We start from the raw sequence: 25,198 nt of genomic DNA, 5'->3' as shown, positions 1-25,198 counted from the left end.
TCTGAACTTTCCTTCAAATTTCTTTATTTTAATTAAGAAATCACTTGGCAGAATCCCTCAGGACTTAAAGCTATGGAACAACTACTGGATGACCAGGGAGATATCCTTCCACTCACCAAATGGTCCTAGATTAGGTGAGGTGTGTGAGGGGGGAGAGATTATAGAAGGTTCAATCCTTGTCATCTTCAGAAATGATGCTAACAGTCTCTGTCTCTTGCAAGGCTTTAGGGCATAGCTACAGAAGCAGGAGAATAAATCTCTTCATGAATAGAAAACTGGAATTGACATTGGAACCAAATGATACAAATGCTCTGAATTACATACAAATGAAGTCATACATGAAGCAGTCAGTCATCAAGCAGTGCCTAATTTAAATCCAGTTCTTTTTTTTTAGAAGTTCCCATTGTGCTTTATGCCCTTGAAAATGTTCTCATGCCCTCAAACATCTAGATTTGTGACTGAGGAAACAGTCTAGAACTGGTTTATTTCTGAGACCCCTGTCATGTTAAGATCTTATGAGGCAACAGTGAGAATGAACTGAGTCTTAGAAGACAAGAATCCCAAAAGGAAAAAGTGAGGTGGGAATTCATCCCAACTATGGAAATACAAAAGATATTGAGACAAAAAGTAGAGGGAGTGAATAAAGACTCCCTTTCTTACCTCCAATATGTGAACTGAGAAGTCTTGTGAAGTACCATTTTATAGAAGGAGAAATCGAGTCTCAGAGGGATGGATGAAGTGAATAGCCAGTAAGTGTCAGTCAACACATCAACATACATTTATTAAGAGAAGCAGAATACTTAGCATGGCTTTGGAGTTTGAAGAGAACTCAGAAGTCATTTGGATCTCTTCATTTTATCAATGAAAAAAAGGAGGGCTGGAGGGGTGAAATCCTTGTCCTACTCCACACAGACAATAAAAAGAAGGATTTGTATTTAAGTTCCAGGATGATTCCAGAGCAGCAGAGCCAAACTTCCTGAGCAGATGCTGCTTCTGCAGAACATTTCATCTCTAGCTTCCATTCTTTTGCTCAGGCCACGTCTCATGCTTGAAATGGCTCTTCCTCCGTATTGTTATCTCTTGGAATACTCCCCTACACCATGTTACCTCCTCCAAGAGATTTTTACTGATGTCTCCAGCCATTAATTTTCTCTTTACCCAATCCCTTGGAATTTATTTTGTATTTACTTAGAAGTTTATGTGTCTCTCTTCCCCCCTCCAGGAATATACGTTCCTTCAGGGAAAAAATGAATAAATAAATGAAATAAAAAAAGCTTCTGTTGGGTGCTTGCTATATGTCAGGCACCATACTAAGCTCTGGGGATATAAAAAATAAATGTATCTCCTGCTCTCAAGAAGCTCGTATTTTATTAGATGAGACAAACATGTCAACAACATATCTTGTACGTACAAGATGTAAAAAGCATGAGTGGAAGATAGGTCCCAATGCAGTGATTCTGGCTTACTTGATGCTCAGCCTTCAGCACAATTCCATCTCCACTCTCTTCTTTTGGACAGGTTCCATTTGGACTCTTTGTGCCCAACCTGTGGTAGAGCCTTCCAAGCTTGTATTGGTCTGATCAGCCACAGTTGGACTCATTCTACCTTGATCCCAATATTGTCATCATTTTGGTCCTTTTCATTTGGGCAACCACCAAGAAGCTCTCGGATCAAAGAGATTGGTCACTTTTCATTTTTGTATTCTCGATGTCCAGTCAGAATGGTTATTTAATAATTGTTTATTGAATTTGTCTTAAATTATTTGAAATGTATCTCATGTTGAAACAGCTTCCAAACCCTGTAACTCTTGGGAAAATGACAGACTTCAAAAGGGATGTTCTGTCCCTGCAACTCAACTGTTGTTTGATTAAAAGAACATGAGTTTGAAAAGGATATTATCTCTCCCTGCAACTCAATTAATGTTTTATTAAAAGGACATGAGTTCTCAGAAGATTGTATCTTATCCTCGTAGTTTTATTTCTCCTAAGATAGGTCCCTCTACAGAGACTTTACGTCAGCACCCATATGTTCTCTTTCCTGCTGTCCAATAGTCACCATTTTAAAGACTTGGCCAAGGGCTCCACAAATAAAAATTCATTTTGCTGTTATTGCTTTTCCTGTGAGTCAGGCTAAGTTTTCATTCCTATGAGTACAGAGGCCACTTATTTAATAGATTGCCACAGACTTTCCCAAGGGAAGTTAAAATTGTTTTGATCGTGTTTGCTTGTTTGTTTATTTGTTTTTTTCTTTATGACTCAGAAGTTCATAATGTAGAGAACAAAGTACCAAGGACATGGCTAGAAAGAATCGTTCACTTTATTGGAGAAAAATCAATGTTGGCAAGAGAATCTTTTCCACAAAATACTTTGGAAACATTAGAGCTAAAGCACAAGCCATTTTGACTCTCCTAAAGTCCCCCTTTTCGAAGATAAACCTGATTTCTTTAGAATTCACTCTATTTTCCCCAGAAACTCTTTGAAGTCTGCAGGGTGGCCATTTTTGTTCACTTATGTCTATCTTCCAAGCTGGTCATGTTTTGTACTGGGCATGAAATTGGCTTCCTTTCTCAAAGCTTCATCTTTTCAGACTCTCCAAAGATGGAAAAGAAGAGAGATAATTATAGTTCTAAGAAGCCCCTAGGAGAAAGAGGACATGGGTCAATTGGACTTTTGTGCTCAGTGGAACATGGTACCTTTCCTTAATTGGATCATAGGTTCTGTTTGAAATCTGGAGAGGTCTTCTGAGGTTATCTAGTCATTTTCAAATGAGGAAACTGAGGCTGTGAGAGGGGATCACCCAGGAAGTAAGTGGCAGAGAAACATGGCTTCCTGCTGGATAACCAGGATATATTGATAAAAATATTGGGTCTAGAGTCACAGATCTTAGGTTCAAATCCTTATTCTACCATTTCTTCCCCATATATCTTTGGGTGATCATTTTAATTCTCTTAGTGTTCCTTATATGTAAAATGAATGGGTATGCTAGATTTCCTCTGAGCTTCTTTTCAGTTCTCATTCTAGCTCTACTGACTTCAAACTCTGGAAGTTCCTATAATTTCACTATGTTATCCTAATTTCTTGGACCATTGGTTTCACATCCTGAGGGTTTTCTCTTCTCCATCTCATCACTTTATACAAAGAATCCATACTCAACCCAACTATAAAATCATTGATTTGAAAGTTCTGGCAAAGAATGCATTCAACAAACCATCCCTGCCCGCCCAATCTGTGTGACCCTTCTCCAAGTCCTTGCATGGGTTTACCATAGAGGGGCTATCCAAATTATTGGAGACTTTCCTCCCTTTGTCCCGACATCACAAGGAGACTGGTGGAGTACTCTGCTTACTCACCTGTCATCCCTCATTCTCACCACATAGTATATCCATCTTCTCCTACTTCTAAGTTATTCCTTTGAGGCACATTTTCTGCTGCTCCTATAGTTCCTCATCAGTTTGGGGTTGCAGTATGTATCTCTCCTTTGCTCTTAATTCTTTGGTGACCATTGTGTTCTATGTCTATGCAGCTGAGAAGAGAAAATACATGAAGGAAAACAATGAAGGATCTATTAAAGTCCCCATTAAAATGTTTATATGTACATAGAACCAGTGGCTGTTTTATTGTCTTGCCTTGAGATTTTCTGCTTTAAGTTGTTGGTTATGATGGTTTGCATCTATCTCCATGGAAACAAATAAATTACAGGTATCCTGAGTATATGAAGAAGGCACTTTAACGTTTATGATGAGTTAGTCATGCTGGTTTCCTTACATTAAACATGCAATGAGTAATAATAACCTTGGCATTACTCACAGCAGAATACTTGAGCCACAAACAGTCCCTAAGCAGAGCAGCCTTGATGAACTGATACCTGACCACAGGTTCCCCTGAGGGATGACAGCTAACAAAACACACCTCAAATGGAATGAATTAAACTGAGGCTCTTTTAGTGTAGAGATATTCAGCCATTAAAGGGAGGCTTCATCAAGGCGTGGACATGACCCTGGATACTCAAAGGCTACTCAGGGAAGAGAAGGCTCTGGCAGCTCCTTTGGAGATAAAAAAGCATCAAATATGGATGTGGAGATTTTCTGACAGAGGTCTAGCTTAGGGACATTGTCAGAAGTTGGCTACAGAAAGTTGGCCTCCAGAGGATGAATTTGGGGGATGATGACAATTCTTTTTTTTAATTAAAGTTTTTTATTTTTCAAAAAAATTATATATATATATATATATATATATATATATATATATATATATATATATCAATCATAGATAATTCTGCAACATTAGCCTTTGCAAAACCTTGTGTTCCAGTTTTTCCCCCTTCTCCCATCCTTTTCCCCTAGATGGCAAGTAGTCCAATATATGTTAAATATGGTAGAAATAGGTTAAATCCAACATATGCATTCATATGTATACAAGTATCTTGCTCTACAAGAAAAATCAAATAAAACCAGAAAAGAAAAAGAGAAAGAAAACAAAATGCAAGCAAACAAAAACAAAAAGAGTGAAAATTCTATGTTGTCATCCACACTCAGTTCCCACAGGCATCTCTCTGGTACAGTTGGCTCTCTTCATCACAAGATCATTGGAACTGGCCTGAATCATCTCATTCATCAAAATTGATCATTGTATAATCTTGCTGTTGCCGTGTACAATGATTTCCTGGATCTGCTCATTTTACTCAGCATCAGTTCATGCAAGTCTCTCCAGGCCTCTCCAGGCCTACTGATTATTTCTTCTAGAATAATAATATTCCATCACATTCACATATCATAACTTATTCAACCATTCTCCAACTGATAGGCATCCACTCAGTTTCCAGTTTCTTGGACAAGGACAATTCTTAAAACATTCCATATTGCAAATGAATGAATTTAGTTTCTACATCAGGAAGAGGAAAAAAAAAAAAAACAACTACCTAACAATCAGGGCTGTAAAAAAAAAAATAGAATAAGCTTCTGGGGAGGAAGGGGGCTCCTAAATAGAGGACCAGTTGGTATATTAGTTGCAAGTGAAAATAGATGGCCTTAGATCTCTTCTAATGCAAAGTTTCTGTGATCAATCAATGAATAAGTCAGTGGACAAACACCTATTAAGAACCCACTATACCTTAGAGGTCAACTGATTGAATTCACTCATTTTATGGATAAGGGATTTATGTCTGGAAAGGTTGAGCAACTTGCTGAAGGTTTCAAAGGCAGTAAATAGCAGAACTAGACCCTGGGTTCTCTGATTCCAAATTCAGCACCTCCAGTTCACTATAATATCTCCACTCTCTGTCTCTGTCTCCTCTGTCTTTCTGTCTCCTCTACCTCTTCTTCCTCCTTTTTCTCCTCTCTTTATTTCTCTCTCTCTCTCTCTTTTTTTACTCTCTTTCTCTTTCTCATGTTCTCTCTCTCTCTCTCTCTCTCTCTCTCTCTCTCTCTGTCTCTATCTCTCCTCCTCCTCCCCCTCTCTTTGTATCCCTCTGTCTTTCTCTGTCTGTCTCTGTCTCTCTGTTTCTCTCTGTGTGTGTCTCTCTGTTTCTCTGTGTGTGTCTCTCTGTGTCTCTCTCTGTCTCTTTCTGTGTCTCTTTCTCTCTATATATGTCTCTCTGTCTCTCTGTCTTTATCTCTCCGTCTCTTTATATATCTGTCTCTTTTTCTCTGTCTCTCTCTATCTCTTTCTTTGTCTTTCTGTCTTTCTCTCTCTGTCTCTGTCTCTTTGTCTCTGGCTCTCGGTCTTTGTCTCCCTGTCTCTCTCTCATACACATACATGCACACACATTATAGATTTCCAGAGATGGGAAAAAGGAGAAATAGAATTTTGCACACCTACCCTCCCCCAAGAGTCACGATGTCCTGCAGCTTGAACATGTGCAATGATAATCACCCTGCCTTCACCTAGATGAACCTAACACAGTAGCCCCATACCTCGCCCCTCTGCTGCTCTGTCTCTGATGGGAAGTCACCCTCAGTCTTAAGAAATGAATGTTTCTAAACTTGTTTCTAGAGTAATTCTAGACTTGGCCTCTATCTCATGAGTTCAAGGGCACTTAGATTCCTGAGTCAATTACAGTTTCCTTGAAAGAGTTTCTGCCTGGTCCTATAACACTTTTTGTAGAAGGAGGTGACGGTGAAGGATTGAAAGGCCATTCTTGGATGGCCAGATCTGGGCCTTGTACATTATTGAGGCAATGCAGATCTGAGGCAAAAGGGAAGAAACCAAAATGAAGATGTCTACTGGAGAGATGGGATTGGAGCTGGGCATTATTGCACTTATTGAGAATCAGAATGTTATAGCTAGGAAAGGAAGTACTTAGAAATAATTGAGTGTTTCACATTCATTTTCCAGAGAGAAGCACTGTAGCAGACACTCTTCTAGGTTCTGGGGGTATAAACACAAGCCCTACTTGTAATGAGCTTATATTCTAATGGGGAAACAAAGTCATAGGAAGGCATATGCAAAATAAACATAAAAAGACTAAGTACCAGATTTTAGAAATCAAAGTAGTTTTTGAGGAAGGCCATTCAGAGTTGAGGGCATCAGGATTGGCCAGCTGTGGAAGGTGGAATTAGAAAGGAAGAGAGAATAGATGAGAATAGAAGATCCTTGTAGGCAAAGAGTTAACCAATTTCATTAGGATCTTTCTATCCCCAGCACCAAGAACATGGCAGACACAATAAATGTCTATTGAATTGGATTGAATATTCCAATTATTATTTGCTGCCTATGTGACAGGCTTTGATCATGTAATTACCTAAATAAACCTTTATAGGACCCAGTTTCCTCATCTGTAAGATAAGCAAATTGGATTAAATTATTTCTAGCTGCAAATCTATAATTCTATGAAGAAATACGAAAAATCCTCTTACACCATGGACCACTAATAGAGTTAAAATGCCACAGAATCAATGAATTATTTTTAAAAAGTTCTCATCTATATAGAGTTTTAAGTATGAGATAAATATTATGAATATTATTATTTCTATATCAGAGATAAGGAAACTTACTCATTCTATTTCCAACATCCCTACTTCTGCCTATGACTTCATCTTCTTTCAGATAAACTGGATTCATGAGAGTTGGGTCATTCTAGACTTTCCCCTCTTTCTCAGTTTCTGGATCTAGGAATTGTCAATTCCAGTCGATTCTACCTCCATGACACCTCTTGCATCTATTCCTTCTCCCTTTCCATTTACACAGCCATTATCCTGACTGTTCTCATCACTATGCTTAGAATGGCTTCCTCATGCATTTCTCTGACTCCAGCTTCTTCCCTTTTGAACTCATAATCCATATGGATGTCAGATTGATATTCCTAAAGCACAAGTCTGATGATTTCATTCTTAGGCTCAAGAAGATTCAGTGGCTCCCTATTGTCTCTGATAAAATACAAATGTATTTCTCTAGTTGAAGTTTAGTTCAATCCTATCTTTCTAACCTAATGTTCCATTACTTCTCCTTATAGACTTTCTCCCCTTTCTCAGGTCTCCTTCATTTTTTGTGTCCTTGAGTTACCATATAAGGAAACATTTATATTTCCAGAACTAAGCACAGTGCCTGGTACATACTGTGCACTTAAATCCTTGCTGATATCTAAGTTATTCATTCTAGACCACTGGCCCAATTCCGGTTCTCCATATGTGCTGTTCCTTTCTCTACTGTGTGCCTTTGCACAGAAAGGGTTAAAACATCTGAAGTTCCCATGTCTATGTCTGAAAGGCAAATACTCTTCATTTTGGAACCCAATTCAGCTCAACCCCCACTCCCAAAGCCCTTCCTCATCTCCACAGCTATTAGTGTCTCCCTACATCCAAAAATTACATGGAACAAAGGAAATAATACAGGCTTCAAAGTCAGTGATCTTGCTTAGAACTTTACGTCTGTCACCTACTACCTGTTTTGGACCTAAGTCTTGATCTGTAAATCAAGGAATGAACCCATGAGATCTCCAAGGTTCTTTCCAACACAATCCATCTTGATGACATATTTCACATTCATTTCACTATATACATGTTGCTTCCCTCTTCCTTTCTCCCACAGAATGGAAGCTCCCTGAGAAAAGGATTCTTTTTGTCTTTTTATCTCCTAGACTGCACACAATCCCTGTTACACAGTAGGAACTTAATAAAAGTTTGCTGAATTGAATTGACCTTTAATTTAGGTTAAGTAAGGAAGAATTTCAACCTGGGTTCACTGAATCCCAGTAATATTTACAAAGTGGCAGCTAAGTAGTAGTTACTTGGGATTAGTTTATTCAGTCTATAAGCCATTATTTGTTTTCCTTATTATTCCCCCTGCTGGAAATGGCTATGCTATCCCATGGGTAATACAAATGGTTAATAAAGTGGCAAGTTGCCAGGACAAGCCCTCTGGGATATCTATTAGAAGATACAGTCTCACTTGTTCAACAAACATTTCCATGTTGAAAATTGTCTGTTGCTCACAGGTTTAAAAGGGTCAGTTTTCCCCCATGAGAGCTAAAAAAATAAATGCATTTGGGCTCATTTTATTTTAATATCTACAGTATAATTGTAACATAAATCACTGCCATTTCACCCATAGTGAAAGATCCTTTTAAGACAATGGGCCTGTTGTCACCATCGGATTGGGCTTGGCTGCTGGGGGGTGTTGTGCTCATGCATCTTTGCCTCTGTGTTAACCTTGGCTCAGGCAAATGCATGGATTTGGATCAGCAAAATTAGCAAACCTTTGGAAGTCTATGAAGCTGGGCCAGGGGCTGGGGGAGTTCTGAATTTCCTACAAAGCACCCCCAGAAACCTGATTTAAAATGTGTACGTGTACTTCCTGTATCTAGATGAGTGTGATGTACATGATGTATGCTTAATGTTTGTGAATTAAAATGACATGGTCAAATATCCGCAGCTGCCATCTTTGTAGAGGGCTGAAACTCTTGAGTTCATGCACTGAGGTCCAGACAGCCAAGCACTTAAGGCTAATTACTGATTGGCCAATAGTCTATAAGCATATAGTTGGAAAATGGCCCTCCCCACTATCCTGTGTTGGCTCAATAATTGGCATATACAGAGAATTGTAGGAGGGACTAGGGGATGGAGTAAGATGAGCCAGAGTCACTTTTTGTGGTAGAGAAGGAAGAAGGAGGTTGTGGAGATTCATCATCCATCCAAATCAATGCTACCTCTAAAGACCAAGAATAAAGACTGAGGACCTTTGCTTATCCTGACTCCAGCTGATTCTAAGGTATACAGAGTGCTAAAACACGGCCATCACATTTGGTACCCAATGTGTGGACCAAGGACCCTAAAATTTCACTGAAGAAGTCTCTGGTGACCAGGAAATAGGGTGAGTATTTTAATAGACAAATAGGGAACTTACTTTGTTAAGGGCTAAACTAGTAACCTTTTCTAGCTGAAATGGGGCAGATATTGGGAAAAGATTCTCCCCCAGCCCCAGCTCCACACCTACCTCCACCCTGAGGGGGCACTATAGAAAGCATGCTTAAGTTGATCAAGAGATCAGGCTTAATTAAAACTTTTTTTGCAGATGGCTAGACTCTTGGGTACATTAGAACATACATCCCTTTGGTTCTTAAAGGAAGAAGAGATAGGGCTAGATAATTGGAAGCTGGTAGGAGAGAACTATGTGAATACTACAATGATAAAGGTCCTCGCTGAATTTCCAAGAAAGCATTCTATACATACAACATAATATGATTGACCTTAAAGAATCCTGCAAGTTATAGAAAAAAGAAAAATTTTCAGAACATCCAGATGAGGAAGTGTGAGGAAAAAGAGGAGGACAAAGAACGATTAAAAGAGATATCATGGAGGGCATGAGGAGTTAAGTGAGGATGAAGGGCATGATGAAGGGCGTGGTGATTCTCCCTCTCACAAAGCAGCTTCGACCCCACCTAAACTGGAACTGGTTCTTGACACGCCCACATCAACTTCATCTTCCAGGATGGAGTGGGGAGGAGGAGGAGTGGGAGGGGCAGTGACACCAGCAGCACCTCCCCCTCCAGCAATCATCCCCTCCTATGACTGGATTGCAAAAAGCACTACTTAAAGCCACAGAAGAAGGGTGGAATTTAGGTGATTTGAAACTGGAGTTTCAAAGAGTTTAACTCTTCAGGTCAAGAAAGTAGAAGATATGTTCCTTTGGATATAGAAATCCTCAAAGACCTGAAAAAGGCTTGCACTCTTTATGGAGCTACATCAGCTTATGTTAAGATGATATTATAGAATTTGGCTTATGACGTCTTAACCCCTAGGGACTAGAAATCTATAGCAAGGACATTCTTAGAACCTGGACAAAACTTGTGGCTTTCTGAATATAGTGAGCTCTGCAGGATACAAACCCAACAAAATAGTCATAGTGAAGTTAATTCTCCAATTGCCTGTGACCAACTAACAGGGATAGATTCTTATGAAGCAATTTCGGTACAGATTAATTACTCCATAGCAGCATATGAGCAAATTGCTGCTGCTGCTATCGAAGCCTTCTCCCCAATAAAAATGACAAGGGTGAAGCCATCACAAAAATAACACAAGGGCTAAATGAATCCTTTGCTGATTTTGTGGGACGTTTGCAGACAGCTGTTGTATGAACTAATGGTGAAAATGCAGTAACAGACATTATGATAAGGCAACTTGCTAAAGAAAATGTTAATGAGGTTTGGAAGAATTATGCTAGGACTGTGCAAGTAAGACACTGTGCCACAGTGGGCACAAATGCCTTTTATAGCCAGGCTATGATGCAGACTCCCCAGGTTCCAAACATGGGAAGATAGGGTCCCTTTTGGCAAGGGACTTCCAGGGATACTCATCAATGCTTTCAGTTTGGTAAAGTAGGACATCTGAAAGCTCAATGCTGGCATAGAGACAGAGTGAGAAAACAGAGTGGGATAACAAGACCCAATACCCCATGTCCAAAATGCAACAGAGGCTTCCATTGGGCATCAGAATGTAGACTAATTCAAGGAAACGGGATGAGGGGCCCAGCCACAGGACCCCAGGCAAAAAACACTTGGGACATGATGGCAGCCAATGCAACACCCAGAATGTGCCTAGAAGTCCAGTACCAGACATGACCAATCATCCAGGAAGCCATATGATGGGAGAAGGGAATTACACAATCAATCAGCCAGGAAGCAACCTCATGGGAGAAAGGGATTACAATTGGGGAAAATAGAGTTGTATGCAGCTGGGACAACTGAGATACCCCCTTAAGAGGGGAAATCTGTTCTCCAGCCTATGGATCCCTTGCCTCCAGGCATGGTAGACTTGACCATTTCATCTCCTGTACGTACAAAACATTGTCCATCCACACACTGATGTGGGAAACTGGGGAATGTGTAGATAATATCCCAGTCACTAATATAGGTAGACAATGTGTGACTTATCAACCAGGAGAAGTAGTAGCATCAGGTTTACTGATACAGACTCCTAATAAGCAATTTGGTGATAAATCGCCCAGATTCTGACTCTAAGCCACAAAATCCAGGAATATACTGGACAGCAACTGTAATAGCTGACCGACCTTATGCTCACAATCTATATAAATGGCCTACCACTGGAAGGATTGGTAGACACAGGTAAAGATCATACAGTCGTTAGAGGTGCCAACTGGCTCAATCACTGGCCAAAGATTAAAGCAGACACCTACATGTCTGGAGTAGGAGGATCAATAGCAGCTGAAGTTAGTGCTGCCCCTATGAGATGGACTTTTGAAGGCAAAACAGGAGTTTTTACTCCTTTTATAGTTGAAAAAATCCCCATCAATCTGTGGGGAAGAGAAGTTTTACAGCAATTAGGGTTAAAAATGAGTACTTCATTTTTTTTAAGCAGGGCTGCTGTTGAAGGCCTGCCAACACTTTCACCTGTTCCTATCAAGGGAAAACTGATAAACCAGTGTGGATAGAACAGTGGCCCTTAGGTAGCGATAAAATTCAGACCTTATTAGATATAATACAGGAGCAGCTTGAACAAGGGCACTTACAAGCTGCTCTAAGTCCTTGGAATTCTCCAGTGTTCATTGTGAAAAAGAAATCTAGAAAAGGGAGGATGTTAACTGATTTAAGAAAAGTGAATGAACAAATGGAAACTATGGGAACTCTTCAGCCTGGACTTCCATCTCCTACTCAATTGCCTAGAGAAGGGCCTCTTTGGGTCATAGATATTAAGGATTGTTTCTATTCTGTCCTTCTGGATAAGGACGATATGAAAAGATTTGCCTTTTCAGTGCCCAGCATTAACTTAGCTGAGCCTTATAAAAGATATGAATGGACAGTTTTGCCACAGAGAATGAAAAACAGCCCCACTACGTGTCAAATGTATATTGCTGCTGCTCTTGCTCCAGTAAGAAAAGCATTTCCAAAAGTTATGCTATTACATTATATGGATGATATATTGGAATGAGCAATTGAGGAACAAATGTTAGAAGCATGTCTACAAAAGACCATAGAAACACTAAGGAATTACAAATTGTATATAGCTGCAGAAAAAATTCAAAGACACTCTCCTTTTCAATATTTAGGATATGGAGTATACCCTAAGGTGCTTACAATACAAAAACTGTCCTTAAGAACAGAGAAGCTAAACACCTTAAATGATTTTCAGAAATTGATAGGCGATATCCAATGGATGCAATCAGTGTTAGGCTTGATACCTATCAGATACAACCATTATATGACATTTTAAGGGGAGACAGTGTTTTAAATTCACCATGCCAGCTTACAAAAGAAGCTCAAGAGACTTTGAGAAAAGTTGAACTGGCTTTATCCAATGTGGTTGAAAAATTCACTCAAAAACCCTTGAAAATATCAGTTTTTGCTACACAAGAGGCACCCACAGCAGTCCTTCATCAAAGAGACAGTGTGATAGAGTGGGTGAACCTCCTGGCACAACTAGAACAAAGCCTTTCTCCTTACCCAGTGCTTGTGGCTAGAATTTTATTAAAGGTCATTAAGCAAACAGTACAATTATCTGGGATAAGACCTGACAAGATATACACCTTTTATACCAATGCACAAAATAGTGTGTGCTGTGAGACCATCCCAGAGTGGCAAATTTTATTAGCCACAGCTCCAAATTTTACACACGAGTTTCCATTAAAGAAAACCAGATTATTACATAATTGGCAATGGATTCTTGAAGAAAAGGTTTTTAAAATTCCTCTTAAAGGACCAACTGTCCTTAAAGATGCATCCAAACATAACATTTGCGCTGTATACTCTCGTGACTTAACTATAAAGAGAGTGGTCAGCATTCCTTTTCAGTCCACTCAGCAGAATGAATTGTATGCAATCATTCTAGCTCTTACTTATTATCCAGGAGATATAAATATAATATCTGATTTGGCCTATTCAGTAAGTGTGGTACAAAGAATTTCCACAGCCCAAATAAAATTTGTAGTCTCTAATATATAACAGCTCTTTAAGGAACTTCAAGAGTAAGTGAGAAAGCATCCAGGTAAGATTTATATCTTGCATATCCACTTTCATAGTGGACTTCCGGGTCCTATTTTTGATGGTAATTCAAAGGCAGATAGCCTTCTAACTATGTTGGCCAATAGTCCTTTATTTCAAGAAGCCCAAGAATCTCATTTTAAATATCATCAGGCTGCTTGAGCTTCACATTTACAATTTGGAATAACAAGAGAGGAAGCTAGGAGCATAGTAAAAGCCTGTACAGCTTGCCTTCCTTTCCACGCTCCTACACTGCCTCCAGGGAAGAACCCTCGTGGTTTGAGACCCAATGAAATTTGACAAATGGATGTGACCCATTATAAATCTTTTGGTCATCTGTCTTTTATCCATGTTGTGGTAGACACTTTTTCAGGATTCACTTTTGCAATACCAGCAGCAAAAGAGATAGCCCAAGTGGTCACTGAATTCCTCATGCAAGCATTTGCCATTATGGGTGTGCCACAAGCAGTAAAAACAGACAATGGTCCTGCATATACTTCTAAACATTTTGCATACTTTTGTGCACAGTATAAGATTTTACACACCACTGTCATATCCTTTAATCCACAAGGACAGGCAATAGTAGAGAGGAGAAACAGAGACATTAAGGTGCTCCTCCAAAAACAAAAGAAAGGGGGAGTCACAGGTAACCCTAGAGAACCTCTAAATGTAGCTCTTTATATTATTAACTTCTTGATTTTTGACAAAGATGCACTGGCTCTGGCAGACAGATTTTATAACCCACCAGAAGAGCAGTGTCCAGTACAAGCAGCTCCACTATCTTATGATAATCGCCAGGTGATGTGGAGAGACCCAGAAAGTGATGAATGGAAGGGACCAGATAGGTTAACTGCTTGTGGGAGAAAGTTTGGTTGTATCTCTACAATTGGAGAAGGGATCAGATGGGTGCCAACAAGCCATATTTTCCTTGTCCATTGGAGAGAGATGGAGAAGATCCTTGAAACAAAGGAAAAGACCCAAGAAATACTGGGTGATTCCATTGCTGATTGTGCCCACCACTGAATGAGCATGGCAGTTATGGTGTTTAACTCATGGACGTCAAAAATTGCTGAACTTCAAAACCCTCAGGAATCATTGGAATCCGTGAGACATGAAAAAAATTGTTGTAGGACTTGAAAACTGTCAGGAATCATTGGATTCTCTGAGACATGATAAGAATGTTGTAGGACTTGAAAACCCTCAGGAATCATTGGATTCTCTGAGACATGATAAGAATGTTGTAGGACTTGAAAACCCTCAGGAATCATTGGATTCTCTGAGACATGATAAGACTGTTGTAGGACTTGAAAGCTCTCAGGAATTATTGGATTCTCTGAGACGTGATAAGACTGTTGTAGGACTTGAAAGCCCTCAGGAATTATTGGATTCTCTGAGACTTGATAAGACTGTTGTAGAACTTGAAAACCCTCAGGAATCATGGATTCTCTGAGACATGATAAGACTGTTGTAGGACTTGAAAACCCTCAGGAAACATTGATTCTCTAAGGCATGATAAGACTGTTGTAGAACTTGAAAATCCTCATGTATCATTGGATTCTCTGAGACATGATAAGACTGTTGCAGGACTTCAAAATCTGCTGGAATCATTGGATTCCCTGACACATGAAGCAATGGACAATCACTTGGTTTTGGACTATCTCTTGGCTGTTGAAGAAGGTATTATGTGTGACTGTTGTTTTCATACCCTCCTTCTAGGACAGTATTATGTGTGACTGTTGTTTTCATACCCTCCTTCTAGGACTTCTGGAAATCTTTTACAATACCATATTGATTCATAGTGTTTGTTATATCACTGCTTGCGTGTACAATTCATGTTTGTTACATCACATTGAGCCTGCACTGGTTGTGGGGGGAGTCATCACTAATAGCCTGTGCGTTATTGCTATGTGCTCATGTAATACCTCCCATACTGATGGGTTTGTGTATGCCTGTTTCTAATAAGATCCTTCAACTCAGAAACCCACTAGCAATCCCCACTTCCCTTTGATACTTTTCATCTCCCTTCCTAAGATGACAGGGAGGGTGTGATTATCTCCTTTTTAGTGCTTTCACCTCTCTTTCTGAGAAGTTGGGGGGGTGTGATCACCCCCTTTTCAGTGTTTTCACCTCCTTTTCTGAGAAGTCAGGGAGGGCGTGATAACCTCCTTTTGGGAGATCTCACCTCCCTGAGAAGTCAGGGATGGTGTGACCACCTGTGTTCTAAAACAAAAGAAAGCAGGAGATGTAGAGGGCTGAAACTCTTAAGTTTATGCACTGAGTTCTGGACAACCGAGCACTTAAGGTTAATTACCAATTGGACAATACTCTATAAGCATATACTTGGAAAATGGCCCTTCCCACTATCCTGTGCTAGCTTGATAATTGGTATATACAGAGATTGTAGGAGGGACTAGGGGGTGGAGTAAGATGAGTCAGGGTCACTTTTTGCAGTAGATAAGGAAGAAGGAGGTCATGGAGATTCTGCATCCATCCAATTCAATCCTACCTCTAAAGAACAAGAATAAAGACTGAGGACTTTTGCTTATCCTGCCTCTGGCTGATTCTAAGATATCCAGGGTGCTAATGCGGCCATCACACCTTGTGATATTAATAGATGCCCCATTGTAACCAGCAACTATATCCACACCTATGATAATTTCTCTCTGTCTGGGGCAGCTAGATGATGCAGTGGATAAAGCACCAGCCCTGGAGTCAGGAAGACTTCAGTTCAAATCTGGTCTCAGACACTTAACACTATGCCATGTGACCCTGGGCAAATCACTTAACTCAAATTGCCTCTCAAAAAAAAAAAAAATTCTCTCTATATATACACCTCTACTCATACTTCTAATGAGCAGCACAGCATAAGAAATAGAAGAAGAGTACTTGAGAAAACCTGGGGTCAATTTTCGCCTCTATCACTTTTTGGCTATGTGAACCTAAGCGAGTCTTTTAACATTTCAATGCCCCAGGTAAGCTGAAGTGGGAGATGAGGTGCTCAGTGCCCTAGTGATTGGAGTTTCCACACTGGGAAGAGAGTGGATAGAATAAGCACTTAATAATTTATGTTTATTATGTCACAAGTCTTGTGGTAAGATTTAGAGATTTTAAAAAGTCCCTGCCCTCAAAGACCTTATAATCTAATTGTATATTATCTATAAGACAATATACAAACACATATTCTATACATTAGTATATGTATAATATATAGCCACATATATGACACACACACACAATTTGTTCATATATGTGTACATGTATATATAAGGTATGTGCCCATATATATAGCCACATACATGACACACATGTGATGTGCTTGTATATCGTACACATATGTATAAAGCTGTGTATTCAGCATAACATATAGCCACATAGATGACACAATACGATGTGTTTATCTACACATGCATGTATAAAGATATGTGCATGTAGTATAATATACATAACCACATATGTGATACAATACAAATGTATTTATATACATATATACACATGCATACATGAAGATATGTGCATGTAGCATGACATATATAACACATACACGACAGTGCGACATATTTATATGTATGTAACACACATATGATGTGCATATAGTGCAATATATATAGCTCCATACATGACACCCATGTGCAATATGTTTATGTTTATAACACATGTATAAAGGTGTGTGTGTGTGTGTGTGTGTGTGTGTGTAAGACAAATTACACATAATTCCCAAGGAAAGACACTAGCCCTGCAAAGGACTACGAAAGGATTCTTAAAGAAAGTGTGATTTTTGATGAGACTTGAAGGAAGCCAGAAATGCCAAGTGGAAGAACTGAGGAGGGAGATAGAAGAAGGAGGATTGGATCTAGGTTGTGCTGCTTCCTACCTGGATGATCTGGGACAAATTATCTTTCCTCTTTTGGATTTACTTTCCTTATTTCTATAATGAATGTATTGGATTAACTGATCTTCCAGCTTGAAATCTTATGATTATAAATGCATATACAAAAGAGAAATAGAGACAGAAATAACAGAGACACAGAGAGATAAATGAATAGAGGGAGACCGAGAAATAGGGACAGAATCAGGGACAGAAAAAAGGGAAATTGATACAGCAACGAGAAAATAGACCATAAAGAGATTAGTTACTCAGTAAAGAGCCAGTATGATTGCAGAAGTATTAAAATCCCTGTAGGAGATTTAGAGAGGAGCCTGCCCTGGATTAGAATTTGATATCAAATAACTGAACCGAAGTCATACAATCTCTGTGCCATTTGTAGTTGAGTTAATAGCATATGTTCCTTGAGGATTACCGCCAATGATTAAGGAAATTAGGTTTTGTTTGAATTTAATTTAGTTATATAAAGCTGCTACTATAATTTACAGCTTTGATATTTAATATTTAATAACCCAGATCTTAGAAGAATACTAGATAGAGCCATGTCATTATGCCTTGAAATATTATTCCCATAAGTCATTTATATTTGCTGGCTGATAAGGACGTTCATCAACGAGATGGACTCCCCATGAGCTTGCAGATGAAGTCGAAGGAATTTCACTGTTTTCTGGACCTCCTTTTTGTTTCTGCTACGTTTTCTAAATCTGGAGCTGCCCAAATCATAATATTTCTGCCTGGTCAATTGTCAGAATTGGGTCTTTGCAACTATTACAAATTATGGGAATGATCCACCATGGACTTGTTTCTCTTTAAGATTTAAAACTTAGACTTTTTGATTATCTTTCAAAATCATAGGAATTCCTCCTGAAATGCTGCCCATTGTGTTTTTATTCTTCTCAATACTTTAGCATCTGGCATTTTTTGTGCAACTTGTTTTTGCCTTCTAAAAAACCCTCTTTTCTATTTACCTCTATCTTTATAGGGCTAGCTCCATCTTTTATCATGTGCCCTTTGTGGGCATATATTATTTTCTTCTCTTGGTTCTTTTTCTTCCATTCTGTCTTCATATGTTAATGTCATTTCTAGTCTTATGTCCCTCTAGGACAAAAGTTATTATGAGTTCAGTGAACTTCATTAAAAAAATGATAATTATTTCAATATAGTTAGTTTCCTTAAATCAATAAATTCTTAAATAAAAAAAAATTTAAAAATCCTTAAATAAATAAATGAAATTGTATTTTATGCATTCAAAAGCATTATTCTGAAAAGGTGTTGCCAGCTTTCAGCAGAATGCTAACGAAATGCAGAACCCCAAAACGGAAGAATCTTTCCTTCTAGGCTGACTTTTTTGCATATTCTCAAGGAACTGTCAGGCTAGAGATCTTCAAGTGGATACTGGGTGTCTATTTGTCAGGTATAATGAAGTTGCCTCTAAGGTCAATGAAATATACCATTTATTAATGGTTAATTTTAAAATTAAAATTAAAATTAAAAATAAACCATTATTCCAGACTGGGTAAGGTACTACAAAACCTAGAAAATGAAATAATACCTGTACTTAAAAGGTTTGTGTTCTATGGAAGACAGCGGCATGTAGTCCATGAGATCCCAGTCCTCATAAACCTGTGCAATGTTCTTGATCTGATGCAATTCCCATGTGGACTTTGGAGATTCAGCAGGTATTTTCTGATTGGGTCTGCCCCTTATTGAACAGGAAAGAAATTGCCTTTCTGATTGGCTGTTGAATCCAGAAGCAAATGTACAATCAAAACTCCCAAAGCACACCTTGACTCTCTCATTCCTGGCTCTGAATGAGTGGCAATATGTATAAAACTCTGGGTAGGGACACAGTAGCAGTAACCTAGCCTCTACCTGGGCCAACATGGAAACGTAGCTTTGCTTTTCCTTACATCCCAGTTGTTTCCTCCTTCCAAGCTTAGGAGAAGAAGAATTGGAAATGGAATGGAATAAGCTTTCCAAGCTTGTGATTTTCACAAAGTGAAGATGGGAGTACATCACATAATCGCAGATACTAAGGAAGTTGAAGCTAGTGGATCTCTTATATCTGGTAGATCTGAACTGGAATGGATTGAGCCAATTGATTGTCCCCATTAAACTTGGATCACAATGGAGATCCTCTAAGAATGAGGGATCAAAATATTATCTTAGCAAATTAGGGAGATCTAATCTTCAAGAATAAATGTCAGAATTGCTACCAGACATCTACAGAAGTCTGAGATCTGGAGATCATGATACAGTTGTGGCTAGCAGAGTTCAATCTAACAGCATAACCCCAAGGAGCAACCACAGCTGTCTAGGTATGGATTGACCCCTCAACCAATGTGCTAGGGTCTAGTAATAGTGTCTACATATACAATTTATTTCTTTCCTTATACATACACATACATACATGTGTGTATGTTTATGTATGTATGCATGTTGTTTATCCTTCATTTTAGAATGAATGACATTATCAGTGATGTCTTTGCCTTGTATGTGAAATTGGACAGTGAGATAGAGTTGGACAAAGTCATCAACTTGACTCGTTCTTTTTGAGTCTTCAAAATCCAATGGCAGAACAAAAGTTAGAATAACTGAAGATGGCCTGGTGGCAGTGGATGGCCTTGCCATCTTCAATGTCCAACCAGGCTTTAAGCACTCCAGAGCACCTACTATAGCAGCTTTCATGTCCTTTGGAATAAATTGTTCTTATCTGCCTATTATACCAGGGGTAATCTTCATATGCTTAGGAAAGATGTCCCCCAACTAACCAAAAGTTTGAATCTGCTGCTAACCCTCAGCTCATCTGCTGAGAGGATTTTACTAGAGTATGGCCACTGTGCAAGCTACAATTTCTCTGATCTACAAGTGGAAGTTGTATGAGAGGAAGATACCAAATGTGGTTAAGCAGCCTTCAAAAAGTCTTAGCAAACCCTCTTGCCAGAGCAACTAGTGCTCCCTGAAAATCCCATATACCCCATGGATGGATGGATGGATGGATGGATAGCTGGATAGATGGATGGAATATGTGAATATACAAGGTACCTGTTTGTGCTACCATCAGGCCAACTGTCTCATCCCCTCTGGTAGGCTCCTCATTCTCCTCGGGTCCCTGCTGTTAGGTACATAAATCCCCCACTACTATAGTCTTAACCTCTTACAATCTAGCTTCTCCAACTGACTTTCACATATCTCAAACTATATAAGATGCCAGACATCTTATACCTTTTATGCCCTACATAAAACTCATGATCTTCCCCCCTAAACCTACCCCTCCTCAGGCTTCCCTATTAGTTTAGAGGGGAATACCAAAATCCCAGTTCCTCAAGTTCATAACCCCAAAAGTCATCCTTTGTCTCCTCATTACTTCTCACCCACCATTTCCAAGTTGTTGCCAAGACATGCTATTGCCTGGTTTGGGGCATTCTCTCCAGCTGTTCCTCATGTTTGGAACACTCCTCTTCCTCTTTTCTGCTCTGATGATATTCCTTTAAATCCCAGTTCTAGTCTTTCTTCAATTATTTTTATCCTAAACACAGCTTGCTTTGTACACATTTGTTCATATGTTGTCTCTCCTGTTGGATTGTAAACTTCTTGAGATCAGGGACTGTCACTGCCTTTTTCTAGCACTCATCCTGAGGGACAGCTATGTGGCTCAGTAGATAGAGCACTGATCCTATTGTCAGGAAGATCTGAGTTAAAATTTCAGACTCACACATTTACTAGCTGTGAGATCTTGAGCAAGTCACTTAACTGTTTGCCTCAGTTTCCTCACCAGTAAAATGAGCTGAAGAAAGAAATAGCTAATCACTTCAAGATCTGTCAAGAAAAGCCCACTGGGGTCACTAAGATTTGGACAGTCAGGAAAAAAAAATGAAATAGATATGCTTAACATAGTACCTGGCACATAGCAAGTACTTGAGTACTTAATAACTATTGATCAGTTACAATCTCTCTATCCACTAATCCATATATGGAAGCGAATGTGCTGGGCACAAATGCTTTGTTTGAGACCATTGCTTAGGACTGAGATAGAATATGTATATGCATATATTTGTGCACCTTAATTTAACATGTATATTTTAATATACTGTACGGATATATTATTTGTTTGTATCTGTGTGTTTATATATGTATATATAAATGTAATTTTGCATGTACTGTAAACAGATATAATGATTAGCTATTTATTACATTATTATCTAATAAATCTGTAATAAAATTCATAACAACATATAGCATTGTATACAAAATATGTTTTAACATAATATGTAGTTATATAGAAACTATATATTATAAATATATGTAGTGTTTGATATATAGCATATTACATATACTATATATGATAATATAGTCTGTAGTTATATTTTGTATGTAACTATATATAATTACTATGTAAATTTCTAGTAAATACAAGGTACTTTAGGTACTGAAGTTATGAACAGCTGTGGAAATCAGGAAGAGCTTTACATAACAATGAGTACTTGAACTGACTCCAGAAGGAAGAGGAGGTTTTTATGAGGTGGATATAAGGAAGAAATGGATTCAACTTGGGGATCAGCCATTTTCCAGGCCCAAAGACTGGAGATGGAGTGCACTATGTGAGGAACAGAGAGAAGTCGAGTCTTGGTAACTATAGAGAATAATGTATAATGGGGCTGGAAAAACAGGTCAAATGTTGAAAAACTCTAGGAAGCCAGTAAGTGATGCTTTTTTTCCTAGTGACAGGAAGGAGTCACTAAAGTTTCCTGAGCAGTAGAATATCAGGATCAGACCAAACTTAAGGAAAATCATTGACATCTCTGTGGAGAATGGACTGGAGAGTAGATAGAGTGGGTACAGGAAGACCAATTAGAAGGCCATTGCAACAACCTAGTGGAGAGATGGTGGTAACAAGAATTCTGGGAAGATAAAGAATTTCCTGGACAGGTGATATGACAGAAAAGGGCACTCTAGTCAGATAGAGAGATCCTACAAGTGGAAGTGAAAACCAAGAAAAATGGTCCCGGGAGGGAAGAGTTTGTTATGGAAATATTGATGAACTTGGAATACAAAATCCTCATTCAAGTTCTGGCCCCATCACTTACTTTGTGTTTGACTTTAGGTAAGTCATTAACTTCTTTCACAATCTTAGGTTCTTGATCGTGCCTTGACTTTATCTCCTTGACCCCAGAAGGGAGACCTAGCAGCAAAAAGGAAGCTCTAGAGACAAATTCAGACTTCCTAATAACAACAGCTGTCCCAAACTGGGAAACAGGCAATGAGGCCCCTCTCACTAATGGTTTCCAAGAAAGATCTGGATGCCCATTGATTAGATATGTGGGAGAGAAATGATGGTTGAGCAGATGACCATTGAGATTGGGCTGGAAACCAATTCGTATCACTCTTTGAGATTTCCTCTGTGGACATTTTGTCCTCATCAGAGTTTGTGTTTTGATCTTCTCTGTCACCATAGTAGCTTTCTATGGTCAAGGATCTTTTCTGCTTCTTGTTCATTTTCTTTCCACTTCTTTTTATATTTCCTCTTTTTAAACTTTTATCGTTGAGCTCTGCTCTTGGGGTAAAGCAGGTGCTGTCCCAAGCTTCCTGTGCAGCTCTGAGCTTTGGCTTTGAACACAGGGGCTCCTTATGTTTGCCTGCTCTGTTCAAGAAACTGCCTGGTTTCCCAGACTTTGCTTTCTGAGCTGGGATTGGAAGCTACCCCACTGATTTGCTCCTCCACTGAGCCAGAACCAAGGATCTCGGCTGCTGATTTGCTATCATTAAGACCTTCTTACCAACTTTCCCAGACTCTGTCAGAGCTGGGTTAAACATTCTTTTTAGCCCAGTGAGACTGACCTTTTTTGAAGTTTTTCCAACCTTTCTTAAAATGGAAAGTAATTTCATTTCATCAGAGTTTGTTCAGAGGCTGGTTTTTATGTGATTTTCAAGGGAAACTGGGAGAGCTCGAGCAGCTTCCTGACTTTACTCCACCATCTTGGTTCCACCCCTGGAACTTCTCTTCTCTCTAGTTTTAAACAAAATCATGTTCTTGTAGTTGAAAGAAACTTTAGAAATGATATAGTTTTATCATCTCATTTATACATGAGAAAACTAAGGATCAGGAGGTATATGGGTAGTAAGTGTCAGGATTTGAATCCTTTTCCTTTGACTTCAAACCAAATGATGACAAAAGTTAACATTCTAGAATGTGCCAGAATAGCTAATAAGTAAAAAACTGGAGAATTTACTAGGACTTTTTGCTGTTGTTATCATAAATGACACAAAAAATAACTTCCAATAAGAAAATCCATCTATTTCTTACCTCTAATCCCCAAGCCTTTTAACCTTTAGAAAAGTAGAAGGGGTGCTTCAGCTGCTTTTTTAGAATTTTTAAATGTTTCATTGATGCCTTTAAAAATGATAGTCATTTGAATATAGAAATATGTTCTGAAGAATTGCACATTAACCTATATCAGATTGTTTGCCGTCTTGAGGGGAGGAGGAAGGAAGAGAGGGAGAAAAATTTGAAACACAAGTTTTTCCAAAGATGAATGTTGAAAACTCTCTTTGCATGTATTTGGAAAAACAAAATAATTATTTTCTTAATGGCAGTTATTTCATGAAAAATATACATTACTTCTATTCCCTGTCCCAAAGGGATTACTTTCATTGTAACAAAGTAAAATAAGCAAAACCAATCATATCACGACCATATCTGACAATTTACATAGCATTCCAAGCCTCCCAATTCTGAATAACAATGAGGAAGGCTTTCTTCTTTCTCATTTTATACCCACACACGTGTATATGTTTGCACGTGTATGCATATGTACAATATGCTTGCACACATATGTGCATGTGTGCATATAAGTGGATAAATTGTGTGGGTGAATATATGCACACATGCACATGTGCAAACATGCAAATGTATACATATGCATATGTGTGTGCATATATACATATAAACACACATATAATGCCTTTTCTCTGTATCACTTTTCTATCATTCTGAAGGGAAATAATTGTTGTTCGCTAGTCCAATCAAATCTAACTCTCCATTTCTGCACATGAGGTTTTCTTGGCAAAGATCCTAGAGTCATGTGCTATTTCCTTCACTAATGAATTAAGGCATATAGAATTAAACGAAGTGCCCAGGGGCACACAGCTATAGTCTGAAGCCAGGTTTGAATTCCAGAAGATGTTTTCCAGATCCCAGGTCGTTCTGTGCACTATGGCGCCACCTAGTGAGCTGGGTACCTCCTTTGCCAGCATTTAACCTGGTGCTCTGTGCACTGGGCACCACCTAGCTGCCTAGGTGTACCTCCATTGCCATCATTTAATAACTGGCATTTATAGAGTTCTTAAGACTTTACAGGTCTTATCTCATTTGGTCATCACAATAACCCTGGGATGGTAGTGTTTTACTATCCCCATTTTATTAAGAGGAAACTGAGGTAGATCAAAGGTAAGTGACTTGGCCAGGATCACATAGGTAATATGTTTATGAGGTTAGATTTGCACTCAGGTCTTCTTGATTCCTGGGCTAGTATTCTTTCTCCTTAGCAACCTAGTTGTTTCTATGTAGTTGAACCCTCTCTTGTTACCAAAAAAATATGATAAATTAAAAATGTTCCCTTCAATGAATAAATATTGCAACATATGTAACATTATTCCTTGGTGGGCTTTGCCAGGAGGAGAAAGGGAGGTTATACTATGTGTTATCTGGGAACATATTTTTTTCTAATTACTCAGAAGTTACATTTATTTTAGTGATTTTTTTTCATCTACAATGTTTTAGTCATTGTTTACATTGTTGTCTTGGTTTGGCTTATGTTACTCTGCTTTAGTTTATATAACTTTCTCATTTTTTTCTGAATTCCTTATATGTGTCATTTATGTCTATAC

The sequence above is a fragment of the Antechinus flavipes genome, chromosome 2 (genome assembly GCF_016432865.1).
Source record: "Antechinus flavipes isolate AdamAnt ecotype Samford, QLD, Australia chromosome 2, AdamAnt_v2, whole genome shotgun sequence".
Classification (NCBI taxonomy): domain Eukaryota; kingdom Metazoa; phylum Chordata; class Mammalia; order Dasyuromorphia; family Dasyuridae; genus Antechinus; species Antechinus flavipes.
Note: the sequence above shows the minus strand (reverse complement) of the source record.